Raw genomic sequence first — 17,370 nt, forward strand, 5'->3', positions numbered from 1 at the left:
TATCCCTTCTCCAGTGGATCTTCCTCACCCAGGAATTGGACCCAGGGTATTCTGCACTGCAGGTGGATTCTTAGCTGCCTGGATAGGCGGCTATCCAGGAAGCCCCCCAGAGCCAAATACCACATAACATTAAAATAAAATAGTTCAAGCACATTTATATCTGTCGAAAAACAACCTCTAGGCCCCTAGGTATTTATTACTTTGAATAATTTTCCTAGCATCTCAAATATCATCTGTGATTAAGGAACATGAATATTTTCCCTGGTAATCAAATGCAGTTGCAAATAATATAGTATTTCCCACTGACAACATATTATTTTATTATGATTTACCTGTTAGATAAATATATTTGTAGAAATTTACAACTCTGTAGCTTTATGTCAGATGATAAATAATTATGTTATTAACATCAGAGGCAGTTCCATAAGATCCTTCAGGAAATAGTCTCCAATAGAATGCAAATATACTTATCTCTAGGATATGAGGCCTCCAGTGTACCTAGTACCAAAATCTTTCCAAAATACATTTCAGATGAATGACCAATTCCCTTCCTATTGGTAGGCCTTTAAAATAAAACACAGTGCAATTAAAAAAAAATCCCCAAGATGTAAAATTTTATGTGTTTTATAATTTCTGAACTAAAATAAATGCAGAGATGAATTGTGTGAAGTGCGAACAATAGTGCCGTGCATCTGGGAGGGTTTTGCATAACTTTATTTTCCACTCTCTTGCAATTAAATTGTATTATTTTTTTTTATTTTGAAATAATATACAGTTTTAAAAGTCTGTCCTGTTGCCAAAGAGAATGCAATTTGAATTACTTCAAGAACCTGAGAGCTAACTACCTGGCAAACCTTACTCCATATTGGTAATGTCCCCATCACTGTCATCTAACTTCTTTCTTCATTGTTTCCCTGCCAGATGTATCTGTTGAATTGGATTTTAAATGTTTATAAGCAAATTTTCTTGATGTCCAAGTTAAACCTGTAATCACCAAAGTGTTTCTGAAACCTACATTAGTTAACTCTTTATTTAGAGGACAATTCATCAGTATTTGGGACTTCCCAAATGGCTCAGTGGTAGAGAATCTGCCTGCCAATGCAGGAAATGTGGGTTCAATCCCTGGGTCAGGAAAATCCCCTGTAGGAGGAACTAGCAACCCATTCCAATGTTCTCACCTGAAAAATTCCACAGACACAGTAGCCTGGCAGTTTATAGTCCATGGGGTCGCAAAGAGTTGGACACGACTGAGCACTCACACCACAGTACTCAAGAGCATTTCATTTTCCTGAAATAACCCACTTTGGGCTCTTCTACTCTAACGCAGATCCCAAACATTTCTGTTTTAAAAGAGAATTGTGCTTTGAGCATCCTTCTTTTCCTTTGTATACTTGCTTAAAGTCTTCATGTAGTCCTAGAAATTTTCAGTGCTTAGTATCCTCTTAATCCTTCTCCATCTTCTCCTATTGTTTAGTTAAATGTAGCTATTCTCTGGGAAATTTCACAAGAGTTTTGTGTTAGATGACAAGCTATACCTCTACCCTTTATTTCTAACTCTGTCTCTCACCTGTCTATATTCTATCTTTATCTATCTACACACATATACGTGAGTATATAATACACATTAAATATATAAAAGTATATTTTTTGAAAAACTGGTAAGCAAAGATAATGAAGCAAAAATTACCTTGAAAACTAAAACCAAGTGATAATCATTAAATTATAAAGAGAGAAAGAGAACATAGAGGTGATGGAAAAGCATTCACATACATATGAATCACATCTACTGAAGGAGCTTAATTTTCAAAAAGTCTTCAAGGAAGAAGTTAATGTTTGTAGAGTATTTATTGTGTGTTAAGTGTTACAAGGTTTGTGGTTTCACATGCAGTCTAACTAATAAAATTTATCTTCCTGTAGCTAACTTTTTTAAAAGACTTAGTGGTTAAATTGTGTAAGTTTGAGATTCCAATAAATTTATTTCTCTGGAAAGCCTTTTATCTATTACAGTTCATTACTAGAAATTTTAAGCTTATAAGTGAAAAACTAGAATCAGGGAATGAGCAGTTTAATATTTAGAAATCTTGGTTCTCTCTGGCTAATGATCCTTTTTTGTTTGTCTTTAATGACCTGGATCTAAATCGTCTCTAACCTTCTTCTCTTTATCCTGCTGAGAAGGGCAATGGCATCACAGCGATTAAAGTCCAAACGACTTATTAAAAACTGTTTCCACTTTAATAACATATACCATCACATAAATAGCTTTTATTCTAACAGAATCCTATCCCTCATTTTTTTGTGGAAGTTTGACTGTTTTCAAACCTAAAAGAAAGTAAAATGAACATCCATATAAATATTCACTTAGATCAGAAGTCTGCAAAGTACAGTTTCACAGAAAATTTCAGTTTGTAAACTGTTTTTCAGCTTGTAAGTAGTTTTCAGAACAAAGCTATGTCCATTCATATGCATTTTTTTGTTGGCTGTTTTTGCACTACAATGGCAGTGCAATAGTTATAACAGAGATCATATGGACCACAGATCCTAAAATATTTACTGACTGCCCTTTCAGAGACAAAGTTTGTCAAGCCTTGATTTAGAGTCACCAATTATTAACATTTTGTTATATTTACTTTGTCTCAACCTACATATAGCTTGATAGATATTAATAGATAGATACATATATACATTGTTGTTCAGTCATTCAGTCATGTGCAACTCTTTGCAACCCCATGGACTGCAGCATGCCTGGCTTCCCTGTCCTTCACCATCTCCTGGAGCTTGCTCAGACTCATGTCCATAGAGTCGCTGATGCCATCTAACCATCTCGTCCTCTGTCGTCCTATTCCCCTCCTGCCCTCAGTCTTTCCCAGTGTCAGGGTCTTTTTCCATGAGTCACATCAGGTGGTATAGGGAGAAAGCAAATTAGCCAAGATGGCGTGGTCAGGCTCTCTCACCCCACGGACTCTCACTCTTGCTGCAGGTTGTGTAAAGAATGATTGTGTAACAGCTGAAATCACTTACAGCACTGTGCTTGTGGGTCACGAGACACTTGTTGGTCATGGGGCTTTGTGCAGTATGCCTCTATGAACTTCACTATGAAAGCCCTGGCTGCTGCTGCATTAGGGCTACATTGGAGCAACATCATGGTTTGGTTAGATGAAGTTATGTTATGGTTTTGTTGTGGCTGCTGCTGTAACTGCTGTGTTAGCCAGGAGAGAATAAACGTGTCTGTAATTCCTATGGCTCCTCGAGTTCGTGTTTTGCCTACCCTGGGTTCAATGAACAATGCAGACAGCATGAACAGTGCAGACAGTGTGAACAGGATCAGCAAACAACTGGTGTAGTCAGCAGGATGAAAAGCAGTACAGGTGGCCCAAGTATTGGCCATACATGCATATACACATACATTCACACATATACACACATGTTTTTTTTTTTTTTTTCTGAGTCATTTGAAGATAAGTAGCTTAGGTTATGACACTAAAATGTGTCATAAGAACAAGGGCAATCTCCTATATGGTCACATTATAATACTCAAGATATTTTAACAGTGGTAAAATAATGTATGTAATATTCAATCATATTCAAATATCTCCAATTGTCCCAATTCAGCATTTAAAGAAGGATCATGTAGTATATTTGGTATCATAGTTCTTGAGACTCCGTTGTTCTATAATGCCTTTTATCTTTTATGGCATTCATAGTTTTACAAAGGCCAAAACAATTGTCCTAGGTCTAATGATTTTGATTATGTGATGGTTTCCTCTTGAATATATTAAACATATTGGTTAAAACATTACACAGGAAATGATGCATACTTCCCATTTCATCATCAAAAGGGCTAATGATCCCAGTTTGCCCTATTAATATTACTGGTGAGTTTGACTTACTCTGATAAAAGGGGATTTGTCAAACATCCATTCTAAAGGAATACTTTTTCTTTGTCATTGATGAGTAGTGTGTATCTTGAAACTATGTGAATCCCTTCATCACAATTTTATGTCATGCTTTTTATCCATGGATGATCTTTACCTGAATAAATTATTACATTAGGAAACACAAAATGAAAATTTTTTTATACCATAGTTCCTTCTACAATTGGGGCTTCCCTGATAGCTCAGTTGGTAAAGGATCCATCTGCAATGCAGGAAACCCTGGGTTGATTCCTGAGTCAGGAAGATCCCCTAGAGAAGGGATAGGCTACCCATTCCAATATTCTTGGGCTTCTCTTGTGGCTCAGCTGGTAAAGAATCTGCCTGCTATGCAGGAGACCTGGGTTCAGTCCCTGGGTTGGGAAGATCCCCTGGAGAAGGGAAAGGCTACTCACTCTAGCATTCTGGCTTAGAGAATTCCATGGACTGGCTTAGAGAATCCCATGGGGCTGCAAAGAGTTGAACACAATTGAGCGACTTTCACTTCTACAATTATTTCTTTGCATTTCCTACAAAGGAAATAAAAGAAGAAGACAGAAGTTTTTACATTTAAAAATATCATTATAGATTCATGGATTTTTATTTATGCAATTTGAAAGTATACATTACATGTTATTTTCTTAATAGTTACAAAACATTTTCTTGTGATGAGGACTTAAAAGGTATATGCTCCTAACAACTTTCAAATACATCTCCTGTATGTTATGCCATACAATATTATTCATCTTTGACTAAAGATGACTAAAGAAAACCATGCTGGTTTTCTGGGCAGCCCAGACAGTAAAGGGGTTTCCCTGGTGGCTCAACTGGTAAAGACTCTGCCTGCAATGTGGGAGACTTGGGTTCTATCCCTGGGTTGGGAAGATCCCTTGGAGAAGGGAAAGACTTCCCTCTGCAGTATTCTGGCTTAGAGAATTCCATGGACTATATACTCCAAGGGACAGCAAAGAGTCAAACATGGCTGAGTGACTTTCACTTTCAGACAGTAAAGAATCTGCCTTCAAATGGGGGAGACTCAGGTTCGATCCCTGGGTCAGTAAGATACCCTGGAGAAGGAAATAGTTACCCACTCCATTATTCTTGCCTGGAGAGTTCCATAGACAAAGGAGCATGGCAGGCTATAGTCCATGGGGTCACAAAGAGTCTTAACACTTTCACTTTGCTTTCATTCACCATTCTGTACATTACACCCCAGATGATTTTATTTTATATTGGGAGGTTTGTACTTTTTGACGCACTTAACACAATTCATCCACCCCACCTCTGGCAGCAACCAATTTGCTCTCTGTACCTATGAACATCAGATCTCCTTGCAGTCCAAGGGACTCTCAAGAGTCTTCTCCAATTTGCAAAGATACATGTACACAATAGCAAATACATAGAAGCAACACCATTAATGGGTGAATGGATAAAGAAAATGTTATATATACACACACACACACACACTACAACAGAGTATTATTCAGCCTCAAAATATAATGAAATCATGCCATTTGCAACAACATGGGTGGACCTTGAGAGCATTATGCTAAGTGAAATAAATCAGATGAAGAAAGACAAATAATGTGTGATACCACACTGTAATGGCATCATAGAGTATTTGTTTAACAACAATGACAATGATCTGATGTGATCTTTGCAAATTAGCATTTTTGTTTTCTTCAAATAAATACCCAGAAGTGGAAGTGCTGGATCATACGTAGCTCTATTTTTAACTTTTTTAGAAGCTACATACTGTTTTACATCAGATCAGATCAGATCAGTCGCTCAGTCATGTCCGACTCTTTGCGACCCCATGAATCGCAGCACGCCAGGCCTCCCTGTCCATCACCAACTCCCGGAGTTCACTCAGACTCACGTGCATCGAGTCAGTGATGCCATCCAGCCATCTCATCCTCTGTCATCCCCTCCTCCTCCTGCCCCCAATCCCTCCCAGCATCAGAGTCTTTTCCAATGAGTCAACTCTTCGCACGAGGTGGCCAAAGTACTGGAGTTTCCGCTTTAGCATCATTCCTTCCAAAGCAATCCCAGGGCTGATCGCCTTCAAAATGGACTGGTTGGATCTCCTTGCAGTCCAAGGGACTCTCAAGAGTCTTCTCCAAAACCACAGTTCAAAAGCATCAATTCTTCGGCGCTCAGCCTTCTTCACAGTCCAACTCTCACATCCATACATGACCACAGGAAAAACCATAGCCTTGACTAGATGGACCTTTGTTGGCAAAGTAATGTCTCTGCTTTTGAATATGCTATCTAGTTTGGTCATAACTTTCCTTCCAAGGAGTAAGCGTCTTTTAATTTCATGGCTGCAGTCACCATCGGTAGTGATTTTACATAGAGCTGTACAAATTTACATTCACATCAGTTGTGCACAAAGGCTCCCTCTTCTCCATGTTCTCACCAACACTTGCTATTTCCTATCTTTTTCATAATAGCCATTTTGACAGATGTGAGTTGATATCTCACTGTGGCTTTGAATTGCATCTGCTTGAGGACTAGTGATGTTGAGCATCTTTCATAGACCCGGTGATCATCTGTATGTCTTCTTTGGCCAAATTATTATTATTTTTTTTCTATTTAGTTGTATGAGTTCTTTATATAATTTTGGATGTTAATCCCTTATGAGACATAAGATTTGTAAATATTTTCCCCATTTAGTAGGCTACCTTTTCATTTTTGTTAATGGTTTCCTTTACTGTGCAGAATCTTTTTAATTTAATGTAGTTCTACTTGTTTATTTGTGCTTTTCTTGTCTTTGCTTTGGGGGTCAAATCCAAGGAATCATTACCAAGACTGATGTCAAGAATCTTACATGTTTTCTTGTAGGTGTTCAATAGTTTCAGGTTATGTTCAAGTCTTTGACCTATCTTGGCTTAATTTTTGTATACTGTATAAATATCCACCTAGTTTCATTATTTTGCAGATTGATGTCCAGCTTTCCCCATCACCATTTATTGAAGAGACTGTTTTTTCCTCATTGAATATTTTTGACTCCTTTGTAATAAATTAATTGTCCATGTATGTATGAGTTTATTTCTGGACTCTATTCTGTTCCATTGATTTTTTTTCTGATTTTATTTCACTACCATACATTTTTTTTAATAGTTAAATTTTGTCAGAGGTTATTGGAAACCTTTTCAAATCAGCTAACTTGTTCATTTGTCTTCTCTATCCATCCATTATGTCTTTGAATTCTAAGACAACAAAATATTCTAGGCTAAGTTTTAATTCCTTTCTCCCAAACTTGTCTTCCATTTCTCCAAAGATTCTTAGTTTTAGTGAGAAAGTTATGTAGACACCAACATCTAGTGTGAGGTGTGTTCATTGCTACTGGGGATTTAAGCAAAAACTAGAAAATTTCTAATCCTAATCATTTTTTTCTTAATGATAGGTTCTCACCTCTAATTTAAATCAACTAATACATGGTTATTCCTGATCTTTCTTCATTCTGTATTTTGATCTCCCCATTCTTATATTGAGAACTTTGATTCTCAAAAATTCAGTATATTTACTTATTTGGTTTACCTAACCAGGTAGACAAAATAGATTCACAATCATGATATCAATAACATTGCAAAAAGTGACTTTATTTGGTGAAGTTCAAGGCTGATTCTGCAGTACTTTTGTTCTTAGAACGTATTTCACTGAGTCTTTACAATCGGAGGGGCTTCCCTGGTGGCTCAAATGGTATAGAATCTACCTGCAATACAGGAGACCCTGGTTCAATCCCTGGGTCAGGAAGATCCCCTGGAAGAGGAAATGGCAACTCACCCCAGGATCCTTGCCTGATGAATTCCATGGACAGAGAAGCCTGGTGAGCTACAATCCATGGATCATAAAGAGTCAGACATGACTGAACAATTAACCCTTTCCCTTTCACCTTACAGTCAGAGGACTCTTTTCAAAAGTTATTTGAATTAATTCTTTACTTTCTGTGTGATTGTTATTAATTTGATATTGAATTTAACTTGCTTCTGTTAGTGTACAGTATTCGAGTTTGCTTTATCCTTATTTTAAATTAAAATTTACTTTTCTAAAAATGTAAAGCATGTATATAGTTCAAAAGGTTTCAAAACCCTAAAATATACATGCCAAGAAGTCTCTTTCTCATATATATTCCTTCCGTGTCAGCCACACGTTTCTGTATGTGTACAGATTTACTAGTCTGTTTCTTTAAAAAGAAATAAGAAAAAATGTGTTTTCCCTTTATTTCTAACATAAAATCAGCTTATTATAAATAAACTTTTTCATCTGTTTATCAGTTAATAATATATCATGCAAATAATTCCACATTAGTTTGCTTTTTTAAAAATATATTTTTCTTCTGTTACATAAAACTCTAACTTTGGATGGGACCATAGTCTATTCAACAAGTTTACTATGAATGGAAATTGAAGTCATCTTCCATAATTGCCGCTACAAATAGTGGTGTAACAATAAATTAGTGTGTATTCTTTGTCAGATTTATACATTTGAAGACACTGATGTATAGAACAGTCTTTTGGACTCTGTGGGAGAGAGAGAGGGTGGGATAATTTGGGAGAATGGCATTGAAACATGTATAATATCATATATGAAACAAGTCGCCAGTCCAGGTTCGATGCATGATACTGGATGCTTGGGGCTGGTGCACTGGGACGACCCAGAGGGATGGTACGGGGAGGGAGGAGGGAGGAGGGTTCAGGATGGGGAACACGTGTATACGTGTGGTGGATTCATGTTGATATATGGCAAAACCAATACAATATTGTAAAGTTAAAAAATGAAATAAATAAAAAAAAGAAAAACAGTTTTAGAAGGGTGTTGAAAAGATAAATGTTTTATTAGATTTTGCCATATTTCTCTCTATATTGTCTAACAAGATGTAAAATGTCTTTCTCCAAAACTTCACTATTGTGTTGTTTTGTTTTTAAATTTTTGTCAGTCTTATAGGTGAGAAATGATACCTCAGTAATATTATAAGTAAATTTTTAAACATCTTTTCCTATGACAAAATCACTTTTAAAGTTCATATTGAAGAATTATATACGTATATAATGTAGGATATATGGTATATATATATAAATCTCAGTTGTCCATTTTTGTATCACTCATGTTGTTACAGCCTTGCCAAATCAACTTACTAATTTTAGTAGTTTATTTAGATCTCTTAGTATTTTCAATACAAGTAATCATAGCATCTATCTATAATGACAATTTTATGTCTTCCTTGAAAAACTATTATACATTTTGTTATTTTTCATTGCCCTTTTTTGAATAGATGTAGTGAGAATGAAAATACAAGACAAGGAGAAAACATTCAACACTTCAATACTAAGTATAATATTAGTATGTAGTATTAGGGTCTGATTCTTTTTGTTTGTTTTTATTTTTTAATTCAGACTTGCAGTCTTAGTTCAAGTGATTAATCTATCCACATGTAATATAGCAGTTAATGGATTCTACCATCTGTCTGGCTATTTATTTTCCTTTATTCCTACTTGCCTGCATTTTTTTTTTTTTTTGATTAACTAAACTTTAATATGGTCATTTTAATTTATATAGTCTAGCCTATAGATCATATACTCTTGCATTTTTCTTTTAAGGTTAATTTATAGATTGCAAAATATATATATTTGTTTCATTACACAAGCTTAAATGAGTCTTTTTTTTTATTACTTTCTAAATAATGAAAGAAATGCAGAAGAGGTTGACTCCATTTATCCTTTCTTTTCTGTGCTATGTTACTAATACTTACACATCACATATACTTAAATGTGTTTATAAACTTCACAAAACACAATTTTTGTTAAAAGTATTATTTTATTTGTACACATATGTACCTTTCTAGTATTTTATTCTTTTTTACAGTTTCAGTCTTTCATCTAGGATAATTTTTCTTCAGTTTGAGGAACTTCCTTTATTTCTTACACTGAAACTCTGCTTGATATATATCTCTGAGCTTTAGTTTGTCTAAAAATAGGTTTATTTTGCCTTCATTATTAAAATATATTGGTGGGGGGATATAGAATTTTGTTTTGGTTGTTTATCTTTTAGCAATTTATTTATTTATTTTTGTCTTTTTTTTATACCTTCTAAAAATCAGCCATAAATTTTATTATTGAATCTTTGAAGTAAAGTTTCTTTTGTACCTGGCTTCAGTTCCAGCATTTTATTTGTCTTTAGTTTATAATTGGCTGTGATGAGCTTATGTATGATTTTACTTGTACGTGTGATGCTTTGGGTTTATTAAACTTCTAAAATATGAGATATCTTTAGCTTTGGAAATTTCTCAGGCATCAATTTGTAATATTTCTCTCTCCCATTCACTCTTTGTAGGACTCTGTGTATAACTATCTAGGTTGCTTGACTATGACTCATGTGTTTACTATGTTTTACCTATTTCTTTCCATGCTTATCTTTGTTGTTCTGTCTTCAAGTTTAATAACTTGAAGCTTCTGTTGTCTAATCTGCTTCTAGGCTCTCCAATTTCTAATTTCAGATATTTTAGGGGTTTTAAAAATAGAACATTCGTTTGATTCTTTATTAAAATTTATTAAAATTCAAAGTTTCCATAGAACCTCTTCAATGTTTCACCCACTTTTTTTTTACCCTTCTTTACTTCTGTTTTACCTAAGTATTTATTATAATTATTTTAAAATCCTTGCGTGTTAACTCAATAACTAGATCTATGTTGGGTTTGCTTTTACTCTCTATTTTATCTCTTGGTCAAGGATCACATTTTCCTTTTTATTGACATGCCTCATAATTTTTATTGGATCCAACAGAACTTGTTGGGATTTATTTTATTTTTCCCAGGAATATTTTTCCCTCTGTTAGACAGATTAAAGGGCTAATTGTTTCCACAAAATTCAGGATTTAACAATGTTTATATAGAGATGTAGTTTTAGTAAAACTCAGTTTATCTTTAGTTCATCTCTGTTCCTCAGAGATAAACCTGCAAAGCTTTTGCTTAAGAATATGGGTCTTTGTCAGACTGAAAAAAAATTTGAGATATTTAGGTATGCCCTCTATCAGTTTTGAGCTTGCTTCTTTATTCTGTCACTCTTATGAAGTTTTAGCTAATAATAACAATTATAAGAAGTAAACTTTGCTCAAGATGAGTTAAAAATTGCTTTATTACAAAGATTTGAGGTAATTCATAGAAGTAAAGGAAAAATTATACAGCCAAACCCTGGAAAAATATAGAGTCTTATTCCTTAAATTGCTATTAGCAAGGTAAGACTATTCCAATTTTTAATCTCTGTATTTCCTTAATTTTCAAATTATTAAGGAAAAAATCTGATTGGTCTAGCTTGGTATAGGTCACACCCTTGGATCAGTCTATTTTATTCAGGCCATTGCAGTTATTGTACACATGCATGGTAACCAGGGAATATATCCTATATGTTAAAAAAAAAAAAATTCCCAAAGAAAGGGAAATACTTGAGCTTCAACAGGTATATCCTCAAATTTTACACATTTATATTTTACCTGGTAATGTCCGGGGAAAATACCTTGAAGAGAGTCTCTAATAAAAATTATAGGCACCCAGGGAACCTGTTAAATAAAGGAAAATTTGTGATAAATGAGCATTAGAAAATTCTCAAACATGCTATCAACCTTTTAGGGTATTTCTGAAGGATAACCCATGGATACTTTGAGAAACTTGGTTCTGTTGCATTAATTGCTTCATTTTTTTCTTTCAACATAACCATTGGTTTAGTCATTGGGGATAGAAAGGTAGGTGTTTCTATGATTATTGATCTTAATTAACTCAAGGTTAATACAATGTAGTCGAACAACCACACCAACTATTGTAATGCAGTGTGGTATAGATAACCCTAGGGTTTAGAGAAGTCTGTGTTGTTGAGTTTTTGTTCTTGCTTTTCTGTTTTATTTACCAGAGGAAATGATAATTAACTATCAGGAAAGTGAAAGTGGAAGTTGCTCAGTCGTGCCCAACTAGTTGTGACTCTATGGACTCTAGTCCACAGAATTCTTCAGGCCAGAATACTGGGGTGGGTAGCTCTTCCCTTCTGCAGGGGATCATCCAAACCCAGGGATCGAACCAGGGTCTCCCACATTGCAGGTGGATTTTTTACCAGCTGAGCCACAAGAGAAGTCCCAGGAAAAACTATCAAGAAAGAGTTTTCTAAACATTTGTTACTTATGCTAAAACAAGTTCTCTTGGCTTTGCTCCTGATGTATTCCACTAAAAGTTTCCATTGATTTCCAGTTTGAGTCAGCTGATCTGGCTGATAAGCAGTGTTTACTTTCCTATTTGATTGATCCACAAGCTAAGCTTGGTCAAAAAGACAATTTTGCTTAAAAAAATGACAACAATCCTCTTAACATAGTCTAAAAATACATATTTGAAGGTGAACTTGTTTTGCTAAAGAAATGGATTTTTTTTTTTTTTTTCATTTTAACATGCCATTTTGATGTTGCTTAAGTGGCTAAGTCATGTCCAACTATTTTGCAACCCCATGGACTGTAGCCCACCAGGCTTCTCAGTCCATGGGTTTTCCCAGGCAAGAATACTAGAGTGGGTTGCCATTTCCTTCTCCACTGACATATCATAATATATTTAAAATGATAGATTACCACTGAAGTTGAACAGAGAGTTCTATTCCCCAATCTTTTAACCTGTAAAAGTATGACAACAGTTTAATAAGAGGAAATAAGGAGGAAAAAAGCAATGATCTCCATCCCCATTTGTGACACAAAATGGGCTTCTCTGGCTCAGATGGTAAAGAATCTGCCTGCAATGTGGGAAACCTGGATTCAGTCCTTGGGTTGGAAAGATCCCCTGGAGAAGGAAATGGCAATCCACTCTAGTATTCTTGCCTGGAGAATTCAATAGACAGAGGAGCCTGGAGGGCTACAGTGCACGTGGTCACAAAGAGTTGGACACGACTGAGCAACTAACGCTGTTACACAAATGCAAGACTCGGAGAGGCACGAAGCTGGATGGCAGTGCCAATTCTATAGTTTGAAAGTAATCCACTTTGTTTCATCGGTCACTATGTTGTGTTTGTCAGGATTTTAGAAGTTGTTCTATAAATATAAATAGTTACAAAGAGCTAAAGCATACATTAAAATGTGTATGTATTCAGAATTGCCTGGTGATCCAGTGGTTAGGACCGGGCACTTTCACTGCTATGGCCTAGGTTCAGTCTCTGGTCAAGAACTAAGATCTTGCAAGGCGGGACCCCCTGCCAAAAAAAAAAAAAAAAAACAAGTGTATATATCATTTATAAAGTTTGGTTACTTGTCACAAGTGATCATAACTGTGGAACCAATCAATAATGAATAGACAGGAAGTTGATCATCGTTGTCATTCATGCCTGACTCTTTGCAACACCATGAACTGCAGCATGCCAGGTTCCCTGTCCTTCATTATCTTCCAGAGTTTACTCATATTCATGTCCATTGAGTCAGTAATGCTATCTAACCATCTCATCTCATCCTCTGCTGCCCTCTTCTCCTTTTGCCTTCAATCTTTCCCAGCATCAGGTCCTTTTCCAATGATCTGGCTCTTTGTATCAGATGGCCAAAGTATTGGAGCTTCAGCTTCAGCATCAATCTTTCCAATGTATATTTAGGATTGATCTCCTTTAGGATTGACTGGCTTGTTCTCCTTGCTGTCCAAGGGGCTCGCAAGAGTCTTCTCCAGCACCGCAGTTCAAAAGCATCAATTCTTAAAACATCCAGAAAGACCCTGTTGTGCCCTTTCTAGACATTGATCTTGCAAACTAAGGGAAACCACTCTAGTCAATATACAGTATCTGAACTGTAATTTAAATTCAAGGAGGGCCTAGTTATTTATAAAAGGTGACATGAGTTGTAAAGGTTAAAAGACCCCAGTTGTAAAGGAAAATCCTGGCATCCATAACTGAACACAAGTCCAACTCCCCAAAGAAATTATCTCTCTTTTTACAGAGGTTTTAAAATTATTGATTAGAACATTTCCATTTAGAGTTTAGTTGCAGAACTCGAATATTATAAAATTTAAGATTTTGCAAATAAACTAATCTCTGTACAGTTTTTCATTTATGGATTTAAAAAAGTTGTTAGAAATCCCTTCCTGGGCATCATGAAAGTCTTCGGTTTTTAAGTTCATTTGTGCTGTATACTTCTGGGTATTTTAATACTACTCTAGGGTGTTTTAGAATAGAAATTAATTTTGAAGGCTTATTATTAAAATGATATCCAAGATCATTTAATCTTACATGTTAAAATGAATAGCTATGTTCATGTATGATTTTATTGACTTTATATGATGAAAATACAGGCAATTTTTTAAAACTGATATTTATTGTTTTAGAAATTTTTCTCACCACTACGAATTCCAAGTATATGCAAACATTTAAAATTGATTTCTGATTATGATTTTCCTTTTCACCTATAAGCAAGGTGAAAAGGCAGCCTTCAGAATGGGAGGAAATAATAGCAAATGAAACAACTGACAAAGAATTAATCTCCATAATATACAAGCAGCTCAATTCCAGAAAAATAAACGACCCAATCAAAAAGTGGGCCGATCAAGAAATGTCTGTTCTCCATCGAATACTGACTCCATCAAGCTCCTTAACACGAGGTAAAACGTCCTTTATGACCTAGACTCATCTTCATCTATATCTTAAATCAACAATCTCCATTATATTACAAAAAAATTGCAAACCACTGGTAGTTTTCTGGTGAATACTGTCATTTCCCATGACAATATAAGTGCTTATTCTGCTGAATAGTGTAAGATTTCTACTCTTTGTATGGCGTAAAGTTCCACTCATCTTTCAAACCCCAGCTCCACTTTTTCTTCACTAAGGACTTCCCTGGGGGCTCAGTGGTAAGGAGTTTACCTGAAATGCAGGAAACATAAGAGACACAGGTTCAGTTCCTGAGTTGGGAAGATCCTTTGGAGAAGAGAATGGCAATTTACCCCAGTTTTCCTGCCTGGGAAATACCATGGGCAGAGAAGCCTGCAGGCTACAGCCCATGGGGTCACCAGAGTCAGACATGACGACCACCACAAAATGTGAAGGTCTATGAGGACCAACTTTAATCTCATTTTCAAGTTTGTTACCTCTTTCTTTTATAGAATTTCTTCCCACTAAGTTTTAGTGACCTGAATTTCTGAGTCACTTTTATAATATTATGAGTTTCTAAGGAGAGAGGACTATTTTTTAATTACCTTTACCTTATATACTGCAAGCACTTATCAAATAATTGTTTAGGTATGAAGAAATCTTCAGGCAGTCATTACAATGATGGGAAAAATAGCATATAGATATTTTAAAGTAGTTAGTTTTGAAGTAGTCTAGGCTTTTTCTCTTGTGTTGAAACTAAATTTACTTAATCCTCAGAATGTAATGAATCTGATTTCTCTTCCTTTGTTTCTAAAGGTTATCATGTTTCATGAAATCTTAGAGCTTAAAAAAAAACAAAAAACAACAAAACTTAGTGATTGAGGACATAATCTTCAGCAAAGTGATAAGAGAAGTAAGAAAACTTGTTTTATGTTATAAAATCTGTTTAGAAACAGAATGCTGCATATGCCTCCACGAGAGCTATGAAGCCTTGTCTTCCCAACTGTCTCAAAAGCAGTCTGGGGTAGGCAATCTGTGACTATCCTTTCTGTTCTGTTGTTTCCTGAATTTACTTCTTTGCTTCATTTTTCCCTATAACTTCTTACGCTGTGTAAGAAGTTTCTATCAATAAGCAGGATTCCAGTTCCATAAGAAATAGGAGTCTGTTCTGACTGCCCATAATAAATCTGCTTTCCAGATACTACAATAAGTCATTATAATCAAATATAATATAGGAAAATAACTTTATTTTAAAAATATTGATAGCCCAAGTATCTACTTTTTGGTGATTTGGGTACATTTTCAAGACATTTTATTTGAGGATTTATTTTAAAATCACTGAAACTATCACTTTAGCTTAGATCATGTCTACAGGCCTGAAATAAATTGGCCATGCTTTGGCAGAGCCATCAGAAGGGAATTGTGGCCAATCCCCTAAGTCTCTGCAGATGCTCTGTAGCTAAGTCAATCCAAACTGATCATTATTGTGGCCACACTGAGTGGTTTTACTGCACCACTGGCATGATGCTTGGCTATAAAAAGACTTGCCCTTGAGTGAAAACATTTTTTGTATTTTCTGCTAGTATAGTCTCCCATTTCCAATGACATTAGGAAATAAAACATCTTGCTTTTTTAATATGGCCATTTTCGTTTATGATTTTTTATTGTCCTTTAAAAATAAAAAGCCATGCAAAATGATATAAAACCTCTGAAATGCAGATTTCCTGGGAATAAATGTAACCATGTGATTGATTACATATCTGTTGGTCAGACTATTCAAAATGACTCTTCATGTCATTTTGGAAATGAAAGTAGGCTAATATTTAATATAGCTAAATGGATATAAACACATATAGTGATTAATGTTTCATCTATCAAAGCATTTTTATCAAACATAAACACAGCAATTTTAAAAAATAGCTAAATCATGTAGGAGAAATGGAAAGATTAAAAAAAAAACTTTAAAGCTTATTTAAAAAATTATCATACTGAATGCATGGTACTGGCACAAAGACAGAAATATAGATCAATAAAGCAAAATATAAAGCCCAGAGATAAATCGATATACTTATGGACACCCTATCTTCGACAAAGGAGGCAAAAATATACAGAAAAGATGATCTCTTTAACATGTGGTGCTGGGAATACTGGTCAACCACCTATAAAAGAATGAAACTAGAACACTTTCTAACACCATACACAAAAATAAACTCAAAATGGATTAAATATCTAAACAGAAGACCAGAAACTATAAAACTCTTAGGAGGAAAACATAGGCAGAACACTCTCTGACATAAATCACAGCAAAATCCTCTAATAGAAATAGAATTAGTAATAGAAATAAAAACAAAAATAAACAATGGGACCTAATTAAACTTAAAAGCTTTTGCACAATGAAGGAAACTATAAGTAAGGTGAAAAAGCTGCCTTCAGAATGGGAAGAAATAATAGCAAATGAAACAACTGACAAAGAATTAACCTCCAAAATATACAAGCAGCTCAATTCCAGAAAAATAAATGACCCAATCAAAAAATGGGCCAATCAAGAAATGTCTGTTCTCCAAAGAAGACATACAGATGGCTAATAAACACAGGAAAAGATGCTCAACGTTACTCATTATCAGAGAAATGCAAACCAAAACCACAATGAGATACCACCTCAGGCCAGTCAGAATGGTTGCCATCAAAATGTCTGCTGCTGCTGCTGCTGCTAAGTCACTTCAGTCGTGTCCGACTCTGTGAGACCCCATAGACAGCAGTCCACCAGGCTCCCCTGTCCCTGGGATTCTCCAGGCAAGAACACTGGAGTGGGTTGCCATTTCCTTCTCCAATGCATGAAAGTGAAAAGTGAAAGTGAAGTCGCTTAGTCGTGT

At 35.3% G+C, this 17,370-nt stretch overlaps 1 protein-coding gene across 4 annotated transcripts in view; it reads left to right on the top strand.

Moving 5' to 3' along the window:
* CNTN5 (contactin 5) overlaps window positions 1-17,370 on the top strand; it is a 1,679,852-nt gene that overhangs the window by 972,651 nt on the left and 689,831 nt on the right. The window lies entirely within an intron of this gene.

The sequence above is a fragment of the Bos indicus x Bos taurus genome, chromosome 15 (genome assembly GCF_003369695.1).
Source record: "Bos indicus x Bos taurus breed Angus x Brahman F1 hybrid chromosome 15, Bos_hybrid_MaternalHap_v2.0, whole genome shotgun sequence".
NCBI classification, from domain to species: domain Eukaryota; kingdom Metazoa; phylum Chordata; class Mammalia; order Artiodactyla; family Bovidae; genus Bos; species Bos indicus x Bos taurus.